This window comes from Chanodichthys erythropterus, chromosome 16 (assembly GCF_024489055.1).
Source record: "Chanodichthys erythropterus isolate Z2021 chromosome 16, ASM2448905v1, whole genome shotgun sequence".
In the NCBI taxonomy this organism is placed as follows: domain Eukaryota; kingdom Metazoa; phylum Chordata; class Actinopteri; order Cypriniformes; family Xenocyprididae; genus Chanodichthys; species Chanodichthys erythropterus.
Genome location: NC_090236.1, coordinates 10450364 through 10476991, shown reverse-complemented (window position 1 = coordinate 10476991; position 26628 = coordinate 10450364). Strand labels below are relative to the sequence as shown.

The following is a 26628-nucleotide window of genomic DNA, read 5'->3' as shown; positions in this document are numbered from 1 at the left end:
TTGCAGCTCCTCGTTAGTATAGTGGACAGTATCTCCGCCTGTCACGCGGAAGACCGGGGTTCGATTCCCCGACGGGGAGACCTCTAACTTTGCTGCTGCCCAATGACCCGTACAAATTGATTTTTGCCGCAGCAGGGGCCCGCGGGCGGCCGTCGTAACCGCAGCGTGAGCCAAAAGCGATGCGTTGGCCGGGAATCGAACCCGGGTCAACTGCTTTGAAGGCAGCAATGCTCACCACTATACCACCAACGCTGACGCCCGGACACCGGCCGACGCCGACTTTTGTGCTGTCAGCGAGAAGGCTCGTAACACATTAGCAGCGGGCGGGTGCAGAAGAACTAAACAGCTCTTTGTTTGGTGTGTAAAAAGTGTTTTTATGATGCCATTTAACACACTACACTTTCAGTAGAACCTTTGCAGCTGGTGCGTAAATGGTGTTTTTATGCATGGAAGTCAGCTGGATGCTGGCTTGCGTTCGACAGATTTCACTCCCCATAAAAACACTTGCAGTCGGTTTGCAAAAGGATTTTGTACGCTCTGCTTTTAACACTCTTGCGCAGCTCTGCCGTGAGCAGAGCCCCCAAAAATACGGAACACTCGCAAATGTTCCCCTCCACGGAAATCTTTAGTAAAAGGCGAAAGATTTATACGACAATGAAGAGAAACTCGAGCTGTGACTCCGCCCTCTCGGGTCTGCGTTCTCCCTCTACTATACTGCTCTGCTCACCGAGGGTAATCTAGGATGCAAACTCCTGCCAGCAAGCTTTTCATCAGCAGGTCACTTGCCGGTCATCGTGCAGATTTTTGAACGGTAGCGACGGCGTGCCACCTGCAGCTCCTCGTTAGTATAGTGGACAGTATCTCCGCCTGTCACGCGGAAGACCGGGGTTCGATTCCCCGACGGGGAGACCTCTACCTTTGCTGCTGCCCAATGACCCGTACAAATTAATTTTTGCCGCAGCAGGGGCTCGCGGGCGGCCGTGGTAACCCCAGCGCGAGCCAAAAGCGATGCGTTGGCCGGGAATCGAACCCGGGTCAACTGCTTGGAAGGCAGCAATGCTCACCACTATACCACCAACGCTCGAACGCCGGCCGATGCCGGTACTGAAGGGAACGCATGAACTTATTGACCTGACCTACCGAGCTTTAATGGAGATTTTAGTGGGGTTAGATGCCATGTTGATGGCATTTAACACATTACACTTTCAGTAGAACCTTTGCAGCTGGTGTGTAAAAGGTGTTTTTATGCATGTTTTGGCTGAGTTTGCTTGGGATTTACACCGTTTTGACCAAGCAGCTGCGCGGATCAGGGAATCGGCATGCCCCTTGCAGCTCCTCGTTAGTATAGTGGACAGTATCTCCGCCTGTCACGCGGAAGACCGGGGTTCGATTCCCCGACGGGGAGACCTCTACCTTTGCTGCTGCCCAATGACCCGTACAAATTGATTTTTGCCGCAGCAGGGCCCGCGGGCGGCCGTCGTAACCGCAGCGTGAGCCAAAAGCGATGCGTTGGCCGGGAATCGAACCCGGGTCAACTGCTTGGAAGGCAGCTATGCTCACCACTATACCACCAACGCTCGGACGCCGGCCGATGCCGGTACTGAAGGGAACGCATGAACTTATTGACCTGACCTACCGAGCTTTAATGGAGATTTTAGTGGGGTTAGATGCCATGTTGATGGCATTTAACACATTACACTTTCAGTAGAACCTTTGCAGCTGGTGTGTAAAAGGTGTTTTTATGCATGTTTTGGCTGAGTTTGCTTGGGATTTACACCGTTTTGACCAAGCAGCTGCGCGGATCAGGGAATCGGCATGCCCCTTGCAGCTCCTCGTTAGTATAGTGGACAGTATCTCCGCCTGTCACGCGGAAGACCGGGGTTCGATTCCCCGACGGGGAGACCTCTACCTTTGCTGCTGCCCAATGACCCGTACAAATTAATTTTTGCCGCAGCAGGGGCTCGCGGGCGGCCGTGGTAACCCCAGCGCGAGCCAAAAGCGATGCGTTGGCCGGGAATCGAACCCGGGTCAACTGCTTGGAAGGCAGCAATGCTCACCACTATACCACCAACGCTCGAACGCAGGCCGATGCCGGTACTGAAGGGAACGCATGAACTTATTGACCTGACCTACCGAGCTTTAATGGAGATTTTAGTGGGGTTAGATGCCATGTTGATGGCATTTAACACATTACACTTTCAGTAGAACCTTTGCAGCTGGTGTGTAAAAGGTGTTTTTATGCATGTTTTGGCTGAGTTTGCTTGGGATTTACACCGTTTTGACCAAGCAGCTGCGCGGATCAGGGAATCGGCATGCCCCTTGCAGCTCCTCGTTAGTATAGTGGACAGTATCTCCGCCTGTCACGCGGAAGACCGGGGTTCGATTCCCCGACGGGGAGACCTCTACCTTTGCTGCTGCCCAATGACCCGTACAAATTGATTTTTGCCGCAGCAGGGCCCGCGGGCGGCCGTCGTAACCGCAGCGTGAGCCAAAAGCGATGCGTTGGCCGGGAATCGAACCCGGGTCAACTGCTTGGAAGGCAGCTATGCTCACCACTATACCACCAACGCTCGGACGCCGGCCGATGCCGGTACTGAAGGGAACGCATGAACTTATTGACCTGACCTACCGAGCTTTAATGGAGATTTTAGTGGGGTTAGATGCCATGTTGATGGCATTTAACACATTACACTTTCAGTAGAACCTTTGCAGCTGGTGTGTAAAAGGTGTTTTTATGCATGTTTTGGCTGAGTTTGCTTGGGATTTACACCGTTTTGACCAAGCAGCTGCGCGGATCAGGGAATCGGCATGCCCCTTGCAGCTCCTCGTTAGTATAGTGGACAGTATCTCCGCCTGTCATGCGGAAGACCGGGGTTCGATTCCCCGACGGGGAGACCTCTACCTTTGCTGCTGCCCAATGACCCGTACAAATTGATTTTTGCTGCAGCAGGGGCCCGCGGGCGGCCGTCGTAACCGCAGCGCGAGCCAAAAGCGATGCGTTGGCCGGGAATCGAACCCGGGTCAACTGCTTGGAAGGCAGCTATGCTCACCACTATACCACCAACGCTGACGCTTGGACGCCGGCCGATGCCGGTACTGAAGGGAACACATGAACTTATTGACCTGACCTACCGAGCTTTAATGGAGATTTTAGTGGGGTTAGATGCCATGTTGATGGCATTTAACACATTACACTTTCAGTAGAACCTTTGCAGCTGGTGTGTAAAAGGTGTTTTTATGCATGTTTTGGCTGAGTTTGCTTGGGATTTACACCGTTTTGACCAAGCAGCTGCGCGGATCAGGGAATCGGCATGCCCCTTGCAGCTCCTCGTTAGTATAGTGGACAGTATCTCCGCCTGTCACGCGGAAGACCGGGGTTCGATTCCCCGACGGGGAGACCTCTACCTTTGCTGCTGCCCAATGACCCGTACAAATTGATTTTTGCCGCAGCAGGGGCCCGCGGGCGGCCGTCGTAACCGCAGCGTGAGCCAAAAGCGATGCGTTGGCCGGGAATCGAACCCGGGTCAACTGCTTTGAAGGCAGCAATGCTCACCACTATACCACCAACGCTGACGCCCGGACACCGGCCGACGCCGACTTTTGTGCTGTCAGCGAGAAGGCTCTTAACACATTAGCAGCGGGCGGGTGCAGAAGAACTAAACAGCTCTTTGTTTGGTGTGTAAAAAGTGTTTTTATGATGCCATTTAACACACTACACTTTCAGTAGAACCTTTGCAGCTGGTGCGTAAAAGGTGTTTTTATGCATGGAAGTCAGCTGGATGCTGGCTTGCGTTCGACAGATTTCACTCCCCATAAAAACACTTGCAGTCGGTTTGCAAAAGGATTTTGTACGCTCTGCTTTTAACACTCTTGCGCAGCTCTGCCGTGAGCAGAGCCCCCAAAAATACGGAACACTCGCAAATGTTCCCCTCCACGGAAATCTTTAGTAAAAGGCGAAAGATTTATACGACAATGAAGAGAAACTCGAGCTGTGACTCCGCCCTCTCGGGTCTGCGTTCTCCCTCTACTATACTGCTCTGCTCACCGAGGGTAATCTAGGATGCAAACTCCTGCCAGCAAGCTTTTCATCAGCAGGTCACTTGCCGGTCATCGTGCAGATTTTTGAACGGTAGCGACGGCGTGCCACCTGCAGCTCCTCGTTAGTATAGTGGACAGTATCTCCGCCTGTCACGCGGAAGACCGGGGTTCGATTCCCCGACGGGGAGACCTCTACCTTTGCTGCTGCCCAATGACCCGTACAAATTAATTTTTGCCGCAGCAGGGGCTCGCGGGCGGCCGTGGTAACCCCAGCGCGAGCCAAAAGCGATGCGTTGGCCGGGAATCGAACCCGAGTCAACTGCTTGGAAGGCAGCAATGCTCACCACTATACCACCAACGCTCGAACGCCGGCCGATGCCGGTACTGAAGGGAACGCATGAACTTATTGACCTGACCTACCGAGCTTTAATGGAGATTTTAGTGGGGTTAGATGCCATGTTGATGGCATTTAACACATTACACTTTCAGTAGAACCTTTGCAGCTGGTGTGTAAAAGGTGTTTTTATGCATGTTTTGGCTGAGTTTGCTTGGGATTTACACCGTTTTGACCAAGCAGCTGCGCGGATCAGGGAATCGGCATGCCCCTTGCAGCTCCTCGTTAGTATAGTGGACAGTATCTCCGCCTGTCACGCGGAAGACCGGGGTTCGATTCCCCGACGGGGAGACCTCTACCTTTGCTGCTGCCCAATGACCCGTACAAATTGATTTTTGCCGCAGCAGGGGCCCGCGGGCGGCCGTCGTAACCGCAGCGTGAGCCAAAAGCGATGCGTTGGCCGGGAATCGAACCCGGGTCAACTGCTTGGAAGGCAGCTATGCTCACCACTATACCACCAACGCTCGGACGCCGGCCGATGCCGGTACTGAAGGGAACACATGAACTTATTGACCTGACCTACCGAGCTTTAATGGAGATTTTAGTGGGGTTAGATGCCATGTTGATGGCATTTAACACATTACACTTTCAGTAGAACCTTTGCAGCTGGTGTGTAAAAGGTGTTTTTATGCATGTTTTGGCTGAGTTTGCTTGGGATTTACACCGTTTTGACCAAGCAGCTGCGCGGATCAGGGAATCGGCATGCCCCTTGCAGCTCCTCGTTAGTATAGTGGACAGTATCTCCGCCTGTCACGCGGAAGACCGGGGTTCGATTCCCCGACGGGGAGACCTCTACCTTTGCTGCTGCCCAATGACCCGTACAAATTGATTTTTGCCGCAGCAGGGGCCCGCGGGCGGCCGTCGTAACCGCAGCGCGAGCCAAAAGCGATGCGTTGGCCGGGAATCGAACCCGGGTCAACTGCTTGGAAGGCAGCTATGCTCACCACTATACCACCAACGCTGACGCTCGAACGCCGGCCGATGCCGGTACTGAAGGGAACACATGAACTTATTGACCTGACCTACCGAGCTTTAATGGAGATTTTAGTGGGGTTAGATGCCATGTTGATGGCATTTAACACATTACACTTTCAGTAGAACCTTTGCAGCTGGTGTGTAAAAGGTGTTTTTATGCATGTTTTGGCTGAGTTTGCTTGGGATTTACACCGTTTTGACCAAGCAGCTGCGCGGATCAGGGAATCGGCATGCCCCTTGCAGCTCCTCGTTAGTATAGTGGACAGTATCTCCGCCTGTCACGTGGAAGACCGGGGTTCGATTCCCCGACGGGGAGACCTCTACCTTGCTGCTGCCCAATGACCCGTACAAATTGATTTTTGCCGCAGCAGGGGCCCGCGGGCGGCCGTCGTAACCGCAGCGTGAGCCAAAAGCGATGCGTTGGCCGGGAATCGAACCCGGGTCAACTGCTTGGAAGGCAGCTATGCTCACCACTATACCACCAACGCTGACGCCCGGACACCGGCCGACGCCGACTTTTGTGCTGTCAGCGAGAAGGCTCGTAACACATTAGCAGCAGGCGGGTGCAGAAGAACTAAACAGCTCTTTGTTTGGTGTGTAAAAAGTGTTTTTATGATGCCATTTAACACACTACACTTTCAGTAGAACCTTTGCAGCTGGTGCGTAAAAGGTGTTTTTATGCATGGAAGTCAGCTGGATGCTGGCTTGCGTTCGACAGATTTCACTCCCCATAAAAAAACTTGCAGTCGGTTTGCAAAAGGATTTTGTACGCTCTGCTTTTAACACTCTTGCGCAGCTTTGCCGTGAGCAGAGCCCCCAAAAATACAGAACACTCGCAAATGTTCCCCTCCACGGAAATCTTTAGTAAAAGGCGAAAGATTTATACGACAATGAAGAGAAACTCGAGCTGTGACTCCGCCCTCTCGGGCCTGCGTTCTCCCTCTACTATACTGCTCTGCTCACCGAGGGTAATCTAGGATGCAAACTCCTGCCAGCAAGCTTTTCATCAGCAGGTCACTTGCCGGTCATCGTGCAGATTTTTGAACGGTAGCGATGGAGTGCCACCTGCAGCTCCTCGTTAGTATAGTGGACAGTATCTCCGCCTGTCACGCGGAAGACCGGGGTTCGATTCCCCGACGGGGAGACCTCTACCTTTGCTGCTGCCCAATGACCCGTACAAATTAATTTTTGCCGCAGCAGGGGCTCGCGGGCGGCCGTGGTAACCGCGGCGCGAGCCAAAAGCGATGCGTTGGCCGGGAATCGAACCCGGGTCAACTGCTTGGAAGGCAGCTATGCTCACCACTATACCACCAACGCTGACGCCCGGACACCGGCCGACGCCGACTTTTGTGCTGTCAGCGAGAAGGCTCGTAACACATTAGCAGCGGGCGGGTGCAGAAGAACTAAACAGCTCTTTGTTTGGTGTGTAAAAAGTGTTTTTATGATGCCATTTAACACACTACACTTTCAGTAGAACCTTTGCAGCTGGTGCGTAAAAGGTGTTTTTATGCATGGAAGTCAGCTGGATGCTGGCTTGCGTTCGACAGATTTCACTCCCCATAAAAAAACTTGCAGTCGGTTTGCAAAAGGATTTTGTACGCTCTGCTTTTAACACTCTTGCGCAGCTTTGCCGTGAGCAGAGCCCCCAAAAATACAGAACACTCGCAAATGTTCCCCTCCACGGAAATCTTTAGTAAAAGGCGAAAGATTTATACGACAATGAAGAGAAACTCGAGCTGTGACTCCGCCCTCTCGGGCCTGCGTTCTCCCTCTACTATACTGCTCTGCTCACCGAGGGTAATCTAGGATGCAAACTCCTGCCAGCAAGCTTTTCATCAGCAGGTCACTTGCCGGTCATCGTGCAGATTTTTGAACGGTAGCGACGGCGTGCCACCTGCAGCTCCTTGTTAGTATAGTGGACAGTATCTCCGCCTGTCACGCGGAAGACCGGGGTTCGATTCCCCGACGGGGAGACCTCTACCTTTGCTGCTGCCCAATGACCCGTACAAATTGATTTTTGCCGCAGCAGGGGCCCGCGGGCGGCCGTCGTAACCGCAGCGTGAGCCAAAAGCGATGCGTTGGCCGGGAATCGAACCCGGGTCAACTGCTTGGAAGGCAGCTATGCTCACCACTATACCACCAACGCTGACGCTTGGACGCCGGCCGATGCCGGTACTGAAGGGAACACATGAACTTATTGACCTGACCTACCGAGCTTTAATGGAGATTTTAGTGGGGTTAGATGCCATGTTGATGGCATTTAACACATTACACTTTCAGTAGAACCTTTGCAGCTGGTGCGTAAAAGGTGTTTTTATGCATGGAAGTCAGCTGGATGCTGGCTTGCGTTCGACAGATTTCACTCCCGACAAAAACACTTGCAGTCGGTTTGCAAAAGGATTTTGTACGCTCTGCTTTTAACACTCTTGCGCAGCTCTGCCGTGAGCAGAGCCCCCAAAAATACGGAACACTCGCAAATGTTCCCCTCCACGGAAATCATTAGTAAAAGGCGAAAGATGTATACGACAATGAAGAGAAACTCGAGCTGTGACTACGCCCTCTCGGGCCTGCGTTCTCCCTCTACTATACTGCTCTGCTCACCGAGGGTAATCTAGGATGCAAACTCCTGCCAGCAAGCTTTTCATCAGCAGGTCACTTGCCGGTCATCGTGCAGATTTTTGAACGGTAGCGACGGCGTGCCACCTGCAGCTCCTTGTTAGTATAGTGGACAGTATCTCCGCCTGTCACGCGGAAGACCGGGGTTCGATTCCCCGACGGGGAGACCTCTACCTTTGCTGCTGCCCAATGACCCGTACAAATTGATTTTTGCCGCAGCAGGGGCCCGCGGGCGGCCGTCGTAACCGCAGCGTGAGCCAAAAGCGATGCGTTGGCCGGGAATCGAACCCGGGTCAACTGCTTGGAAGGCAGCTATGCTCACCACTATACCACCAACGCTGAAGCCCGGACACCGGCCGACGCCGACTTTTGTGCTGTCAGCGAGAAGGCTCGTAACACATTAGCAGCGGGCGGGTGCAGAAGAACTAAACAGCTCTTTGTTTGGTGTGTAAAAAGTGTTTTTATGATGCCATTTAACACACTACACTTTCAGTAGAACCTTTGCAGCTGGTGCGTAAAAGGTGTTTTTATGCATGGAAGTCAGCTGGATGCTGGCTTGCGTTCGACAGATTTCACTCCCCATAAAAACACTTGCAGTCGGTTTGCAAAAGGATTTTGTACGCTCTGCTTTTAACACTCTTGCGCAGCTCTGCCGTGAGCAGAGCCCCCAAAAATACGGAACACTCGCAAATGTTCCCCTCCACGGAAATCTTTAGTAAAAGGCGAAAGATTTATACGACAATGAAGAGAAACTCGAGCTGTGACTCCGCCCTCTCGGGTCTGCGTTCTCCCTCTACTATACTGCTCTGCTCACCGAGGGTAATCTAGGATGCAAACTCCTGCCAGCAAGCTTTTCATCAGCAGGTCACTTGCCGGTCATCGTGCAGATTTTTGAACGGTAGCGACGGCATGCCACCTGCAGCTCCTCGTTAGTATAGTGGACAGTATCTCCGCCTGTCACGCGGAAGACCGGGGTTCGATTCCCCGACGGGGAGACCTCTACCTTTGCTGCTGCCCAATGACCCGTATAAATTAATTTTTGCTGCAGCAGGGGCTCGCGGGCGGCCGTGGTAACCGCGGCGCGAGCCAAAAGCGATGCGTTGGCCGGGAATCGAACCCGGGTCAACTGCTTGGAAGGCAGCTATGCTCACCACTATACCACCAACGCTGACGCTCGGATGCTGGCCGATGCCGGTACTGAAGGGAACACATGAACTTATTGACCTGACCTACCGAGCTTTAATGGAGATTTTAGTGGGGTTAGATGCCATGTTGATGGCATTTAATTGGGGGATAGGATGATGGTGGCCATGGCAGGGGTAAGAGTGAGAAATCATCAAAAATATAAATAAAGAAACTAAAATCTGTGTATGTGTGTGTTCATTCTGATGGCACCCACTAAAAATCACAGTGTAGCATTAATCTTATAAGTGGAGGATGAGTGGTTGTAGGCACTTATAACAGAAGTTTCCTGTTGGACATGTCCCTAAAAATGTTAATGACATCATTGTCTATAGGGTCACATATCCTTCACACTGCACTTTGATGTCAGGTCAGGTATATTATTCATTTTATATTGACATTGATATTTTTACATTTATTTCCAGAGAGATATTATTGAGTTTACAGGCTAAAGTGGTCTTGCTGTTGTAAACAATGTTGCTATTGTAGGAAAAAAAAAAATGTGTGTCACATTTAAAATATAATTATATTTTAATTCATTTCTGAATTGTTTTTATTTTTATAATGATAATTCAGAGAATGAGAAAATTTGAATAAGTCTTACCAGTGTTGTGATAATTATTTTTAAGGCACTCTACGTTTTAAAAAAAATAAATAAATATTGTAATATAATAATAGTTTAGTCAAATAACATAAAAAAGAACAGACCCCTCGATGCCTGCCTGTGAAACTTTTCTCCCTCAAACAGCACACTAACGTTACTTCTACACTACAGACTACACACAGCAATATAAACAACACATCTGAATGTTCTCACATCACATCGTTCTTGTAAAATAATAATAAGTAAATAAACTTCAAAATCACTTCGCTGAGAATGAAACACCACTTACCAGCTGCCGCGGTGTTGAAAATATCCCCTGGCAATTAAAAATGCGCGTGCGGCGTGGGGAATCGTCCCGGTCGGATGAGGTCGTCGTCGTCGTCAGGTAAAAGGTCATCATGTGGGTCATTTTATTTACGGCTAAATTATTATTAATACATTTTACTAATATTTAGACATTCACAAAAGGTCATGTTATTACAAAAAAAAATAGAGGAAATTTTGCTTTGACAAAAGGGCACTTTGAGCACCAAGGGGCAAAGGGGCAGGTGCTCAAGCAATGACATGGCTCTGACATTCTGACATGGCTCTCTTTTCATACAGATTACATAAACACAGAAGGTTTGTTTTCGATTTGACTTACATGATTTAAAACCTGACATCTTAACGTTTTTTTAGACATAAGTTTAATTTTTCTGTGATTAGTATTCATTAAGTTACAGTTCATTTTCTGAGAATTATCAGATTGGACTTCGTTCAGAGGGAGAGGAGAAATCACGCATCATGTTAGTTTTGTTTATTTTACAAAAAGCACAGCATTGTGTTTTTACTCTGAGTGTATACAAATAAAAAAAGATATTCTATAGTTTCAATTGATATATTACTTATGTCTCTATGACAAGAAATGACGGAGTATTTTAAGTCTGTTTTGCTGCAATGTGAAAAAAAACCTGCAAAACGCGTCGGCGCGTTTTTAGACCTCAGAGTGTTAAATCGAGCTGTAAAGAAGTTGCAGTTCAAAATGCTTACACTCAAACAGATCATTCCTCAGTTCAGGTCCGAGGACTGGTTTGTGACGATAGATCTGAAAGACGCATACTTTCATGTATCCATCCATCCTTCTCACAGGAAGTTCCTCAGGTTTGCTTTCGGGGCGAAGCTTACCAATACAGGGTTCTTCCTTTCGGCCTATCGCTATCACCCCGCACGTTCACGAAGTGCGTGGATGCAGCTCTGGCTCCGCTGAGACTCCAGGGCATCCGCGTGCTGAGCTATATCGACGACTGGTTGATACTAGCTCAAACAGAACAGTTGGCAGTTCAACATCGAGATGTTGTTCTGTCGCACATGAAAAGGCTTGGGCTGAGGCTCAACGCCAAAAAGAGTGTGCTGGTCCCGAGTCAGGTTGCAAACTATTTAGGAGTAATCTGGGATTCCACTACGATGCAGGCGCAACTATCCCCTGCTCGTGTGAATTCCATTCTCGGGGCCGTGAATGGGGTGAAGTTAGGCCAGTCACTCACTGTAAAACAGTTTCAGATCCTTTTCGCATGATCAAAGTCATGCGGCGATGCCTTCGTGCTCTAGTCATGTGGAAAAAGCCTTGGTTCCTGTCGCAGGGACCCGTGCTGGGGACTTCTCATCGTCGTGTAATGCTTACGACAGATGCTTCGCTCATGGGCTGGGGGGGGGGGCGATCATGAGTAGTCGCTCAGCTCAGGGTCTTTGGGAGGACCATCAGCTCTCCTGGCACATAAATCGGCTGGAGATGATGGTGGTGTTTCTTGCTCTGAGACACTTCCTCCCAGACCTGAGGGATCACCATGTGTTGGTCCGCACGGACAACACTATGGTGGTCTCTTACATCAACCATCAGGGGGACATGCGGTCTTGCATATTATCAAAGTTGGCCAGTCGCATCCTCCTCTGGTCCCACGGAAAGCTCCTCTCGCTGAGAGCTGCTTATATTCCCGGGCGGTTGAATGTGGGGGCGGACGTTCTGTCGAGGCAGAGCCCGAGTCCGGGGGAATGGAAATTCCACACCGAGGTGGTGGAACTAATATGGAAAACATTCGGTCGAGCTCAAGTCGATCTATTTGCCACAGAGGAGTCATCTCAGTGCCCTCTGTGGTATTCCCTGCAGCACCCAGCACCTCTAGGGCTGGATGCCATGCTACAGACGTGGCCGAGGCTGCGCCTGTATGCATTTCCCCCGATCTCACTGCTCCCCGGAGTTCTGGAGAAGGTTCGCCAGGAGAGGGTCGACCTAATACTGGTCGCCCCTTACTGGCCAGAATATGGTTCTCGGACATAATGTCTCTTCTTCACGGCTCGCCTCTGGAGCTTCCTCTCAGACAGGAACTTCTGTCGCAAGAGGGCGGTACGATTCTCCATCCCCACCCAGAAACATGGAAACTGTGGGCCTGGCCTCTGAGGGGGCAAGGCTCATAGAATCTGGTCTCCCAGCCAAGGTTGTGGAGATCCTTCACTCCAGAGCTCCCTCCACAAGGAAGCTGTATTCATACAAATGGAAACTGTTTGCCGCATGGTGTGGCCAACATGATTTGGACCCTGTTCATTCTCCAATCAGCTATGTGCTGCAATTCCTTCAAGAGAAGTTTTCTGAAGGTTTAACCCCTTCAACACTAAAGGTGTACATCGCAGCCATTTCGGCTTATCACAGTCCTGTAGGGGGTTCCTCGGTGGGTCGAGACCCCCTAGTCACGCGCTTCCTTCGTGGCATGCTCAGGTTGAGGCCTGCGGCGCGCACAAAAACTCCGACCTGGGATCTGACTATTGTGCTCCAGGGGCTAGCTGAGGCTCCCTTCGAGCCAATAGAAGAAGTATCAGACAAATTCCTGACACTAAAAACTATCCTTCTGTTGGCAATCTCATCCCTAAAGAGGATTGGTGATTTACAAGCGCTGTCAGTCACTCCGTCATGTTTAGAATTTGCGCCTGGTATGATTAAGGCTTTCTTACACACCAGACCGGGTTATGTCCCAAAGGTGTCGTCGAGGGTCCCAGGTCTCATTATACTCGAGGCGTTCTGCCCGCCTCCTTTTACAAACATGGATCAGGAAAAGAAGAATATGCTTTGTCCTGTGAGGGCATTGGATGCTTACATCCACAGAGCTGCCCTGTGGAGAAAAACAGATCAATTATTTGTATGTTATGGGTCCCCTAAGAGAGGGGGCCCAGCATCTAAGCAGAGGATGAGCAAGTGGGTGGTCGAGGCCATCTCACTCGCATACAAAGCAGTGGGACACCCATGTCCCTTAACTATTCGAGCTCATTCTACTAGAGGTATGGCTGCTTCCAAGGCTCTTTTGTCAGGAGTTTCCTTAGACGATATTTGTGGTGCGGCTGGATGGTCATCCCAGCACACCTTCATCAGATTTTACAATCTTAACTTGAATGTCACTCCAGGTGCTAAAGTTTTACAAGATAACAGCCAGGCACTTGGTGACACGGCGTAGTTGGGACAGCGTTCCCATTGCGTCATTGGACGTAGCGTTGATGTGCCCACGAAAGGGAACGTCTCGGGTTACAAGTGTAACCCTTGTTCCCTGAGTAAGGGAACGAGACGCTACGTTGCGTTGCCGTACCTCCTTCATGCCTGGAGCGCTCTTGCTTCAGACAATACTCAGAAGCTAGCGTTCTTTGTTCCTGGTATGCTTTATAGTTTCCTTGTCCGTGACGTCACCCGCCTCTGACGTCACGTCTTCTCATTGGTTGGATACAGAGGTGCTTCACGAACACAAAATGCAGAGGGTTCCCATTGCGTCATTGGACGTAGCGTCTCGTTCCCTTACTCAGGGAACAAGGGTTACACTCATAACCTGAGACGTTTTCATTTGTTAATATGGTCTTTAATTAGTTATCTCTGTCCAGCAGTGCCTGTTTAGTTCCCTCATTATCCATGTATATTTTTACTCCCTGTATGGTTCAGTCCTATGTCGATTATTGTTTGTTACTAATGCTCCCTTACTTATTTTTATTATTACTCATATACTTTTTTTTTTCTCTGCTTGCTTGTGAGGTGACCTTGGGTGTTATGAAAGGTGTCATTAATAAAATGCATGATTATTATTATTATTTCTGCTTTTGCTTTACACTCAGCAAACTAAAGATCTGTGTGTATTAGACGTCTACATTTGCTAAATGCTTAAATGTCTGTAATGTATTTTTCTCACCAAATATTTGGTATATCAAATGTTTTTTAAAAAAAAATTCAATTTAGCCATAATTTTTTTATATCAATACAGACCTCACAGACATAGTGCAATATGTGACATTCATTCGCCATATAGAACATAGTAAATGTGTGGAAAAAAGTGACTGATTTCAGCTGCAGCTTCAATCTCTTTTATGATGTAGGGGGCGGGACACTTCAGATTCTAGAGAGCACCAGAAAATATAATGAGAAGATGAATATTGGTGGTAGAGAGAGACTATACATTTTAAATGCTAAATCCACACTATATCTAATTCATCATACTGAAGAACTTACGAGGCCCAATTTCACATCATGTCTATAAAAACCTTCCAGTGTAAGTTAAATGAATTATGTTACATACAATTTGGTTGTAAAAGAGATTATATGTATTTTGTAAAATGTTTGAAAATAAATCAGCACAATCACGATGTGATGAAGTGTGTCCCATTGTTGGCATTTGTCCAGACCCTTTGAGTACACAACACTGGCATTTGACAATCAAGCATAGGAAAACTGAAAGAGTTCAGCGGCTTTTGTGCGCAATTCGAGTGTGTGTCAGGATGACAGTATCATGTTGTTTTTCTTCCTTTTAACTTAAAGCACGTTCTGCACTTTAAGTTATTTATGCATGTTTCTTTGCCATAAATATCATACCACCTTAGTGTGTAGATTAATAACAGATTCTAGAGATATCATGATACAATTTTTTTTTTTTGACAGGCCTATAGGCTATTTCTTTGCTTACGTGTATTTTACACAAAACAGACCCAAAATAACCAATTTCTGCAGTAGTCGTATATAATTGTAAAATGAGAACTGGAAAAGGGAACATGACAAAACTAGACAGTAACACCAGAGGAAACCGCTTTGACATTGACTGCATTGCAAATAATTCTCATTCAAAATAAATTATTTTAGACTTCTCAACCAGATGACACATTTGTCACTTATGATGTTTGCAACATTTACAACCAAACACCACAGCACCATTGTGAATAAAGCTGATGATTCAGCAAGCATGACTGCATGAGTCAGATTATGGACAATATTTATACATTTAGATTTTAAACTGTAAAACATAATGGTCAACACATATTTCAGAACAAAACAAATCACTAAAATATTTTCAAAATACTTTTGAATAATATGTATTTTTTAACACACACACACACACACACACACACACACACACACACACACACACACACACACACACACACACACACACACATTATATACATTATCAATATCTTTTCAGATATTTCCTATATTTTAAAAACATGAAAATACACATCAAAAGTATTTATTTTATGGCATATACAGGCTCTGTGGTTGCCAGCCTTTACTTCAAAACAGTATGTGTGTGTAATGCATATAGTCCTATATATAAACTATAAATTGACTAATTTTCCGTTTAGATGTTTTTCTCCATTTTGTGTGGGATGCTGTCATAATTCACAGAAGACAAGAGGAAGTTGTCGTCAGATTATACTACAGAAGAAACACAATCATGACTCTTTCACAACCAACAAACGCAATTCATTCTATTGAATCAATGGCTGAAGTTTCAAGTTACGTGTCGCCTTGCAGCAACCTACACATCCCAAGCATAAACACTCCTGATATATTATTTGTTATTAAAGCAGCTATTAACAAACCACTGTGAACGGAATAATCTGAACAGAAAAGGAAGCCTACCCCAACCCTAAAGCTACCCTTAGTGATTTATAGTGCATATACACAATGGGTCTCATTCATGAAACACGAGCAGAACAAATTTTTGTGTAAATCGTGTGTAAAGTGGTTCTGGCGTAAATTTTCGGATTCATTAAAATGTTCGTATTTTCCAAATGTTAGTTGGTACGAAAGAAATCTACACCTGCTCCCAGCCACGCGTAAATAGTGCGTTTAACATCCGAACGTTTTGGTCATTAATAAGGCTGCATTTTAATTCACCTTAATAAGGTACATATTTACACAGCATTTTGAAAAAAATATTATATATAATAATTACATACGTTTTTTCTTTCTACTTTTATTGTGAGAGCCAGTAATAGCATCTGCAAACGGAGCACTTTAATCAAATAATGGATTGATTTCAATACGGTTGGGAAAACTAATGGCCAATTAATTGTTATGGAAATTTTTTCCTATAAAATGTCCAAAATCCTTCGTTTGGCGTCATAATATGATGCCCATATATAGTTGTCAGTCGGATTTAGTGGGCGGGATTTATGGTAATTGAGAGTGAGTCTCTTTACGCGCAATTCACTCACATATTTACTCATATATTTACGAATGTTTCATGAATGAGAACCATTATGAGCTCAAGTGTTCCCTGGGATTAAACCCACGATCGCATGATCAAGATTGCATGTTGTTATTTATTGCAATGCTCTGAGCTATGCGAAACCGAAATATGATGCTGATAATAGGGAACAATGCATTAAAATGACAGTCCTGTCCTGTTGGCGACAGGGGCACAAGTAAACACTCGGTCGTATTTAAGGGAAGTGACAAACCACCTATATAGGCATATTGGTTGGAGAACATGTTGGAAATTTGGCATGGCAGCCAATTCGAATTAACTTACCTAATGTAGCAAAACAAAATTTTAATGTAACTCTGAATAAATATATATATCTTTAAAATGGCGCTGTGAGGTCGGCACCCGTTGCTCCGGCTATGTTTTTGTTTGTTATTTTATATTTCTATTTACATTGATACCTTTTTTTTTAAACAAGATGGTCATCATTAGATATGATAGAGCCACTCATATCTATTAAAGTACAATCTACTCACCTTTTGCCGTTTTTAAACCCGGACACATGCTGACCGAGCGGAATCCTAAGAAGGAACAAAGGACGCAACTTGTATCGGCGTCTGCGAGGGAGACGAGTCGGCGTGAGGAATAGGCTGAGGGTACGCGCACACCGAGCTCCCTTACCTAGTATCCTGTTAGGCAATGTCCAGTCTCTGGAAAATAAGCTTGATGACCTCAGGGCAAGGGTCAAGTTCCAGAGGGACATTCGGGATTGCAACCTTCTCTGCTTCACCGAGACATTGCTGAACCCAGCGGCACCGGACCACGCTATTCAGCCGGCCGAGTTTTTCTCGGTTCACTGCATGGACAGAACACTGGAGTCGGGGAAGTTAAGGGGAGGTGGAGTGTGTCTGATGGTGAACAGTCGCTGGTGTGACAGCGCGAGTATTGTTCCTCTTCTACGGTCCTGCACACCAAATCTGGAACTATTGACCATAAAATGCCGGCCCTTCTATTTACCTCGGGAATTCAGCTCGGTCATAGTCAGTGCCGTTTATATTCCACCTCAAGCGGATACGGACACTGCAGTATGGGATTTACATGAGTCACTAATGCTACATCAAACACAGCATCGGGATGCTACGCTCATTGTGGTGAGGGGACTTTAATAGTGCCAATCTCAAGTTTGCACTACCAAACTTTCAGCAGCACATCACTTGCTCCACTAGAGGCCAGAGTATATTGGACCACTGTTATACACCATTTAAGAACAGTTACAAGGCACAATCACGTCCACCGTTTGGGAAATCAGACCATGCCCCTATCTTCCTCATGCCTGTATACAAACAGAGGCTAAAACAGGAAGCCCCGGTTCAGAGGGAGGTCACGTGCTGGACTAACCATTCGGTGGCCGCTCTGCAGGACGCTTTAGATGACGCAGACTGGCACATGTTCAGGCATAGCTCTGATGACGTCAGCATGTTTATGGAAGCGGTTGTGGGATTCATCGGGAAACTAACGGATGATACGGTGCAGAAAATCACCATCAGAACATTTCCCAACCAGAAGCCGTGGGTGGATAAAACCATCCGCGATGCCTTGAGATCCCGCTCCGCTGCCTACAACACGGGGCTTGCTAGTGGGAACATGGAGGAGTACAAGGCTGCATCTTACAGTGTGCGCAGAGCGGTGAAGGAAGCAAAGCGGCGCTACGGGAGGAAACTAGAGTTACAGTTTCAACACGGTAGCGCTAGGAGCCTGTGGTGGGGACTAAGTAACATCACGGACTATAGAACATCATCTCCTGGTATGGGAAATGCGGACGCTTCTCTGGCAGACAAGCTGAACATCTTTTATGCTCGATTCGAGGCTGCAGCTAATCACATTAGCAGTGCTAGCGGCACAAACAGCGTGCATGCTGAGACAGCTGGAGAGGTAAACACGTTCACCATCTCGAAGCATGACGTGAGGAGGGCATTCAAGAGAGTGAATACCAGGAAGGCAGCAGGAACAGATGGTATTACAGGTCGTGTTTTGAAAGCCTGTGCTGACCAGCTTACTGAGATATTCAACCTCTCACTGGAACAGCCTGTTGTCCCATCATGTTTCAAAAAGTCCATCATTGTTCCTGTCCCAAAGAAACCCCAGCCCGCCTGCCTCAATGATTACCGCCCTGTAGCTTTGACTTCAGTAGTGATGAAGTGCTTTGAAAGACTGGTCAGAGACTTCTCGACAGCGACAGCGACTTCAGCGACAGAATCGCTCCACTGAGGACGCCATTGCTCATCTTCTCCACACCACGATGAACCATCTGGACTGCAGGAAAGGGAATTATGTAAAAATGCTGTTTGTGGACTACAGTTCAGTGTTTAACACCATAATTCCCTCCACGCTCACCTCTAAGTTGGAGGTCTTGGGACTCAGCCTTCCGCTGCGTCAATGGATCTCCAGCTTTCTGACAGGTAGACCACAAGCTGTATAGGTTGGCAAACAGTGTTGGGTGTAACGCGTTACAAAGTAACGCGTTACTGTAATAATATTACTTTTTTCAGTAACTGGTAGTGTGAGGCATTACTCGTCTGAAAATGGTAATATTATTACAGTTTTCCCGAGCTAGTTACTTGCGTTACATTTACCAGTAGCACCTTCATCACACACAAGGCACACAACACAGAGAACAGAAGGGAAGGGGAGGAGGGCGTGAATGGAACAGTGATTGGTCTGGGTTTGACACGAGGTGTCATTTACCATCACCGATTGGTCGACACCCGGCAGCCAGCAGCAGAGCGGCACCCTCAAAGACAGATGGGGAAAAATGGAAGCGTCAACAACGGCAAGCTCTTTTTCAGAGGAAGGTTCCCAGCAACAGAATGCTAGTTTCGACGGGTGGAGATTCAGTCATTATTTTGAATATGTTCAACGGAAGGAAAATAACTTGACGGTGAAGTGCACACTGTGCCCGGGGAGAAAGCTGCTCTCCACCGCTTGTAACTCTACCTCCAACTTGAAGAAGCACCTGCAGCGACAGCACGGACACATCAAGCTCGTTGCGAAGCGACAGAGTGACATGAACGAGCAGCCCCACAAGCAGCAAAAACTTTCATTTGAACATAAAGTACTACCAACATCAAAATCCGAGATAAATAAGCTTGTTGCCTCGTACGTAGTAGAAGAAATGTTACCTCTTTCTACCGTCGAATCGCTGTCTTTTAGAAAGATACTCTGCAAAATACCGATAGCAGGGACAGACCAGCCGTTTTCCGACAGGAAAACCTTTGCAATGTACCTAGATAAATGTTACGCCATGATGGAAAGTGAGCTGAAGAAAACGTTTGAGAGCACTGAGTATGTGTCAACGACCGCTGACATCTGGACTTGTCACAACAAAAGCTACATAGGCATGACTGCCCATTGGATTGATCCAAGCAACTTCCATCGTGAAAAAGCAGCCCTTGCCTGCAAAAGAATCAAAGGACGACACACATATGACATTGTGGCCACTGAAATTGAGCAGGTTCACTCATCTTATGGACTGTCAGAGAAGGTCACAGCAACAGTCACAGACAATGGATCGAATTTTGTTAAGGCTTTCAGGTCAGTTGAATAATACTTTACTTACTTGTACTTATTTGCAAATGTATAAGTTAATGAATTGTTTAATTTGATTGCATTAACCCTCTGATGGTCTTTATTTATGTCTACACTCGTGTTTTTTGGGGTCTCCAGAGACCCCAGACAATAACATTTAATTTTGTAACAAGAGTTTTTTTTACAAAATGTAATTTTATTCTGTTTGTTAATGTCTTTACTCAACATTTGTGCAGTTTTTGGAGAATTTATGATATCTTTTACATTTCTATAAATAAATAAATATTTAAATAAGCTTTTTACAAAAAAACAGCATTTGATGTAAAATTCACTTTATAAAAGACCCAGATTTCTAACTTTCATTCATGGGGGTAACATGGATCATTTTAAATGGTTTAATGTAACATTTATGCCCATTTTTTGGAAAATGCAGTTTAAAAAAAAAAAAAAAATCACTTTAACCATTAGATGGCTATAGAGCTCCACTATATGCTATTTGCTATTTGACTACCTGAAAGATATCTTTTCACAAGTTGGATTCAGTTGGATTCATATCTAAACATTATAAAATCACAATTATAACAAAAATAAAATTTGAATTGAATAGGCCACACATTTATAGTTTTTTTTTTTCTTCTTGCACTTATCACATTCAGGGAGTATGAGCCCAAGCCAGCAGCAGCAGCAGCATCCGATTCAGAGGACGAGGGATCAGGGGAGGATGAAGAAGTGTCATTTACCGATGTACAAGAAGTGCTCTCCACGGAACAAGAAGACCCAGGACACTTTACTCTCCCCCCTCACTTAAGATGTGCCTCGCACACACTTAATTTGATATCAACTGTTGATATTGAAAAATGGTTGACACTGACAAACAAAACAATTTACAGAAGTGCCACTGCAAAGTGCTCTGCCCTCTGGACTAAGGCCAGCCGGTCTACAGTAGCTGCAGAGCTAGTGGAAAGCCTTTGTGGAAAAAAGCTCATGGTGCCTACAGTGACGAGATGGAACTCTTTCCACAATGCAGTTGCACGAATAACTGAGATATCCAGACCACAGTTGACAACTCTCTGCAGTCAGTTAGGTGTACGAGCCTTTTCCGAGCGAGAGTACAAATTCCTTGTAGAGTATTGCACAGTCACAAAACCGCTTACAAAAGCTTTGGACCGTTTACAAGGTGAGATAAAGTATAGGTTAATGTAAACCTGTGGCTTCTTGCCTTTCCTTTTTTTGAATGTTAAACATTTGAATCAAACAAGTAATTCATTTATTGATTCATATTCATTCATTGATTCATATTCATTCATTCCAGGGGAAAATGATTGTTATTATGGCAATCTATTACCGACACTGGAGTCTCTGATGTTAAAGACCTTGGCATTGCGTCCTGGCCTCTCCGAGATGATGGCAAATCTGCCTGATGTCATAGTGCAGGTAGGCTGTGAGTGTGTATTTAAGACTTACTGACTGTAACTTTGTGTGATATGAGAGAAGCCTGTCATATGCAGAATTGCACATCCCTCCACTATCACAGATGCTGCCATTATCACAGTCTTCTAAATTTCACACTGAAATAGGCTCTTAGAGAATGTAAGAATTGTATACTGGTTCTGTGTTTCTGAAGACCCGGTATAGTCAATATGCCTGTTGCATCATTTACATGTCAACTCCTTCCACAGGAAGGTATGTTTTTCCTCTTTAAGAGAAATATCTAATTTTAGAAATCTCTTTCTTACAGGCCATCAAAACCCGCTTTGCTTCTGTTTTGGACAGTAGGGAGGGTCTCCTGTCTGCTGTCACTCTGCCGAAGTTCAAGATGAGGTGGTTGAGGGAAGAAACCAGGAGAGAGGCCCTAAAGAATCTGCTGATAACAGAGTGTCGTGCTTCACCCCTGGCTGCCCCCCCACAATGAGGAGCATGAGGTCAGGCCTCCACAGATTAGTCCAGCATCCAGCAGTAGTGAGGATGACTTTTTTGTGTTTGAGGAAGAGCAGGATTCAGGATCTTTTGGCCCAGACAGGGAGGTGATGGAGTACCTGAAGTCTGGGTCAGAGATGGGGGTCCTAGACAACTTCCCCAGAATTAAGAACTTATCTTTAAAATACAATACAGCACCAGCATCCAGTGCTCCAGTGGAGAGGCTATTCAGCCTGGGAAGCCTTGTTCTCACTCCAAGGAGGAACAGGTTAGGAGACAAGCGCTTTGAGAGACTCCTCCTTATGAGGTATAACCACTACTTTGACAAATAAGCTGACACATTCAGAAGCTCATATTTTGCACCAGAAAAATGCATTACAGTAAATGCCAACTGTATTTTTCCTTTTATTTACTTTGAGACTTCTGTATTTGCTTTAACTCATTTCAACAACCTGCCTCTCCTCTGCACTGTGTTTTGGTTTTTAACAATTTACCTCTCCTCTACACAGTGCTGGTAAGGCCAGTCTTTTTTATTTATGGATATATTTTTTTGAGGAAGTTAATATTTTTTTTGTTTGTACTTGTTAATCGACAATCAAATTGATTTTTTGCACTAGATGGTTTTTGTTAAACATTGAGGAAGTTAATATGTTCTTGTACTTGTTATAAATTGACAATCAAATTGATTGTTTGCACCAGATGGTGTTTGTTAAACATTGAGGAAGTTAATACTTGTTTGTACTTGATTGCACAAGTACAGTTGTTTGTAGTTATTTGTGCTAGACAGTGCCAGTCTGTTGTTGGCGTAATAAAGACCCTAAAGAACACTCCTCCTTAGTATGTTCTCCCTCCATCTGATGCATCTCAGGCAATTATAGAGTAATTAAGAAAAAAAAATGTAACTAGTAATATAACTAGTAATATAACTAGTTACTTTCTCCAGGGAGTAATAAAGTAAAGTAAGGCATTACTATTTTTGAGAGTAATATGTAATATGTAATATATTACTTTTTTGAGTAACTAGCCCCAACACTGTTGGCAAATACATGTCATCTATCCTCACCCTCAGCACTGGAGCTCCCCAGGGCTGTGTCTTGAGCCCCCTGCTGTACTCATTGTACACATATGTCTGTGTGGCCACTTCAAACTCCTCTACCATCATCAAGTTTGCTGACGACACTGTTGTGGTGGGCCTGTTCTCCAATAATGATGAGACGGCCTACCTACAGGAGATGAAAAACCTGGAAAGATGGTGTCAGAAGAATAATCTTCACCTGAACGTCAGCAAGACTAAGGAGTTGATGGTGGATTTCAGCATGAAACAGGAGGGGTCATACCAACCGTTAAACATCAACGGGACCCCAGTGGAGAGAGTGGACAATTTCCGGAACCTAGGCGTTCATATCACACAGGACCTGTCTTGGTCCTATCACATCAACACCCTGGTGAAGAAGGCCCGGCAGCGTCTGTATCATCTGAGACGCTTAAGGAACTTCAAACTACCTTCTCAGGTGCTTAAGACTTTTTACACCTGCACCATTGAGAGCGTTCTCACGGGTAGCATCACTTCCTGGTTTGGGAACACCTCCAGAGGGTGGTACGGTCAGCTGAACGTACCATCCAGACTAAGCTCCATGACCTGCAGGATATCTACAGCACGCGGTGCCGGTCCAGGGCCAGGAAGATTGTAAAAGACATTAGCCACCCCAACAACAGACTCTTCTCTCTGTTGCGTTCAGGAAAACACTTCCGATCCTTGAAAGCAAAAACAGAGAGAATGAGGCAAAGCTTCTTCCCGCAGGCCATTCGGACTTTATACACACCATATTGCACATGGACAAGAATAATCATTAAATTATTTTAATTTATTGCAATTATTTATGTATATTTATATTCCACATATACATATATTTTCATATTTTTAAATTGTTCATATTTTTAAATTGTTTATACTTTTTTTTCCCTTTTAACTTATATTTGCCGGATAGTTGCACTGCATGTCGTACTCTGTATGTATGTGTATGTGACAAATAAAATTTGAATTTGAATTTGATTTGATTTGATATATATCACCTAGAAAGCATGCAAAGAGTTTCCTTTATAATAATTAAAAAGCTGTCAGTCATCTCAATTCATTGTGATCTCTCAAAGTTCTGCTGTAATCAATGAAGCGGACTGCACAATTGTTATAAATGTTACATTTGTGAGAGTGCAGAACTCAGCACTGGACAAAAACTTAAAGCTGCAGTCCGCAACTTTTTTTGTGTTAAAAATGTACAAAAATTATATAAAGAGAATATACAACATTAATCCATTTTCCAAACTGTTTTTTTGTCTTATACTGAATCATTATGGTACACTTATAATAAGTGTTTATATTCGGATTATTTCAGACCGGACTGGTAGGACTCGCCGCAGAGTATCACAGTAACTGCGTGACTCGCCATAGACATACACAGAGAAAAGTAAATCCGGCTACAATGTTCCTCCGCAAGACACATGCAGTTCTGTTTATTAACCACTAGAGGGCCAAAAATCGTGGACAGCAGCTTTAAAAATCTTGAAAAACTCAGAAGTTTGCATTTTCAGGCTGTTGTCGTATAAATGAACCCCCAAAATTCATGAAAAGTTTTCTGCTTTTAGTTGAAAACAGTGTCATGTAAACGGCCCCTTAAAAAGGTCTGATTGGCCATTGCATTCAAGATATGAACAGATAGGTTTGACTTGGCTACATTGCTCAATGCTTAAAAGCACATTTTAAATAGAAACATTTGACATTCTAAAGAGCGCAAACACCAAATCTCTTTCGCCAATATTATGGAGAAACCTGATCCTAGACCAGCAGTTATGATCATCTTTTCCCTTTAAAAGCAACCAAGCAGCAGCAGTCAGTGGTTTGAGTGAGAAAAGTGACAGCTCCACGACCCAGGCCCGCTATTGCCATGGTCCTGGTCCCGGACCCCTTCACGGCCCTGGCCCTCCATCCCTCCCCCAAAATTGGGTTCTTCAATCTCTCTGCCAGTGGATAACATTACAATTGTGCCTTTAATGTTAATTTATATAGGCTAACTTGAAATGCTAACAATTTAATAGTATATGTGTAGAAATTAACATTAATCTAGATTAATAAATGCATGTTGTTCTGTATGAAGCATTAATAATGTTACCAAATTGAAACCTTACTGAAAACCCATTAAAGAATTAAAATATTTATTTATGATTTATTTTATTCATATGTGTACCCTATATAGTCTACACAACCCTTAGCCAGGTGGTGCAAGACTTCTATGGACGTTTTACATATAAGACAACATGAGGACAGAACAAAGGAAGCTGACCAGTTGTAGGCTAAAACACAATGGCCACGTACACAAAGGCAACATATTCTACATTTCAATCAGGTTTTGGATGATTTAGGTGAGAATCAAATGTTGTGCTGTGTTTCTAATATGTTTCTAATGGATTGTTTATTATTTTGTAATGACAAAATTTATTCCCAGCTGTCCATCTTGTTTTTAATGTGTTTTATGTGATATTTATTGAAGTTTGTGTTGTTTGTTGAGGTGTTGAATGCTACAGCCTTTGGTCAAATCAACTATTAAGCCTGGAGGATCTGTCACCACCATGTCATTATAATGAGAAAAACTCTCCGCAGAAGAAATACTGGCACTCAGACATCACTTTATCGAATATATACACAAACACAATAGTTTGTCTTTTATCATGTACTTTAACTGTTTCAATAAAGCATGAAAAGTCATACATTTATTTGCAGTAAGTAAACAATAAGTGAAATAAATAACCTTTTTCTTCAAATATATTAATTAGTTTATTTGTAAAAACTAAAACTAGTCAGATAAATTACTGTTAATTATGCATTTTAACGATTATCATTTTCAGTTGGGTTGGCCCAGATTTCACATGAAATTGAATTCATATGCCATACGCCCGTGCATGTCACGTTATATCAGTGAATGGAAGTAGCTCCGGCTACACTGGTGTGCATGGTGTGACAGGCTTGAAGCTTGAAATTAGTTGTCACAACAAGCGAGAAATAAGACAAAATACGCCAAACCTCTGAGGAATCACCCTTCTGTTCCAGAAAGCAGGTTATCTGACGGGTAAGTTTAGTCAGAGTAAGTGGATAACCTCAACGTCCAGTTACAAAACTTGTTGCCTAGGTAAGCCAGTTTAGGTGGGTAGCTGGGTATGTTTCAGATTATTTTGTGCCAACTCTAGATTTTAGGCTTTTAGTGGTATTCATTGCCATAGAGTGAGTGGTGTGGGTCTGACATCACTTTTAGGCCAAAATGCGGAAACAAGTTCGAATTTTAGCACTTCCGGTTTCTTCGTCCGTAAATCAATGGGTTTTGAATGAGATTTTGGTTAAATGGCTGAAATAAGGACTGTGGTGAACACAAGCTCAAAGGACAAAACTTTCTTTGACTTATAGCCAACAATACAAGTAAACAACATACAAGTAAATATTGGATATGCAAATTATTAGATCACATATATTAGTTACTAATTGTTTCAGAATGTTTAGAGAACATTCAAAAGTTTCATTCCCATCATTTTTGCAAAACTATTACAAGGAATGTTCACTAAACATTCATATAAACAAACAAAAAAAAAAAATCCTTAAAAAAACATTTTGAAAGTTGAGAGAAAATTCAGAAATAACATTTTCATAACTTAATATGGGAACATTAGCAAAATGATTTTAGAACATATTTTTGTTAGCTGGAAAACTGACATGATTATTTGTGAATGACAACATTTTATATGTCACAATTGCCCCCAGACTCCCTACTACTGAAACAGACCATAAC

At 45.0% G+C, this 26628-nt stretch overlaps 8 non-coding genes across 8 annotated transcripts; all 8 read right to left on the bottom strand.

Moving 5' to 3' along the window:
* Positions 1 to 558: 558 nt before the first annotated feature.
* Positions 559 to 673, bottom strand: LOC137003951 (U5 spliceosomal RNA). Its single transcript, XR_010892048.1, has one exon. It is a non-coding gene; the product is annotated as a U5 spliceosomal RNA (small nuclear RNA).
* An 832-nt stretch (positions 674 to 1505) lies between these two features.
* On the bottom strand, positions 1506 to 1577 carry trnag-ucc (transfer RNA glycine (anticodon UCC)). The gene has a single exon. It is a non-coding gene; the product is annotated as a tRNA-Gly (tRNA).
* A 921-nt stretch (positions 1578 to 2498) lies between these two features.
* Positions 2499 to 2570, bottom strand: trnag-ucc (transfer RNA glycine (anticodon UCC)). The gene has a single exon. It is a non-coding gene; the product is annotated as a tRNA-Gly (tRNA).
* Positions 2571 to 3876: 1306 nt separating this feature from the next.
* On the bottom strand, positions 3877 to 3991 carry LOC137003950 (U5 spliceosomal RNA). The gene has a single exon (XR_010892047.1). It is a non-coding gene; the product is annotated as a U5 spliceosomal RNA (small nuclear RNA).
* Positions 3992 to 6201: 2210 nt separating this feature from the next.
* LOC137003956 (U5 spliceosomal RNA) lies at positions 6202 to 6316 on the bottom strand. The gene has a single exon (XR_010892053.1). It is a non-coding gene; the product is annotated as a U5 spliceosomal RNA (small nuclear RNA).
* A 714-nt stretch (positions 6317 to 7030) lies between these two features.
* On the bottom strand, positions 7031 to 7145 carry LOC137003955 (U5 spliceosomal RNA). Its single transcript, XR_010892052.1, has one exon. It is a non-coding gene; the product is annotated as a U5 spliceosomal RNA (small nuclear RNA).
* A 694-nt stretch (positions 7146 to 7839) lies between these two features.
* On the bottom strand, positions 7840 to 7954 carry LOC137003960 (U5 spliceosomal RNA). Its single transcript, XR_010892056.1, has one exon. It is a non-coding gene; the product is annotated as a U5 spliceosomal RNA (small nuclear RNA).
* Positions 7955 to 8668: 714 nt separating this feature from the next.
* LOC137003949 (U5 spliceosomal RNA) lies at positions 8669 to 8783 on the bottom strand. Its single transcript, XR_010892046.1, has one exon. It is a non-coding gene; the product is annotated as a U5 spliceosomal RNA (small nuclear RNA).
* Between the last annotated feature and the right edge of the window lie 17845 nt (positions 8784 to 26628).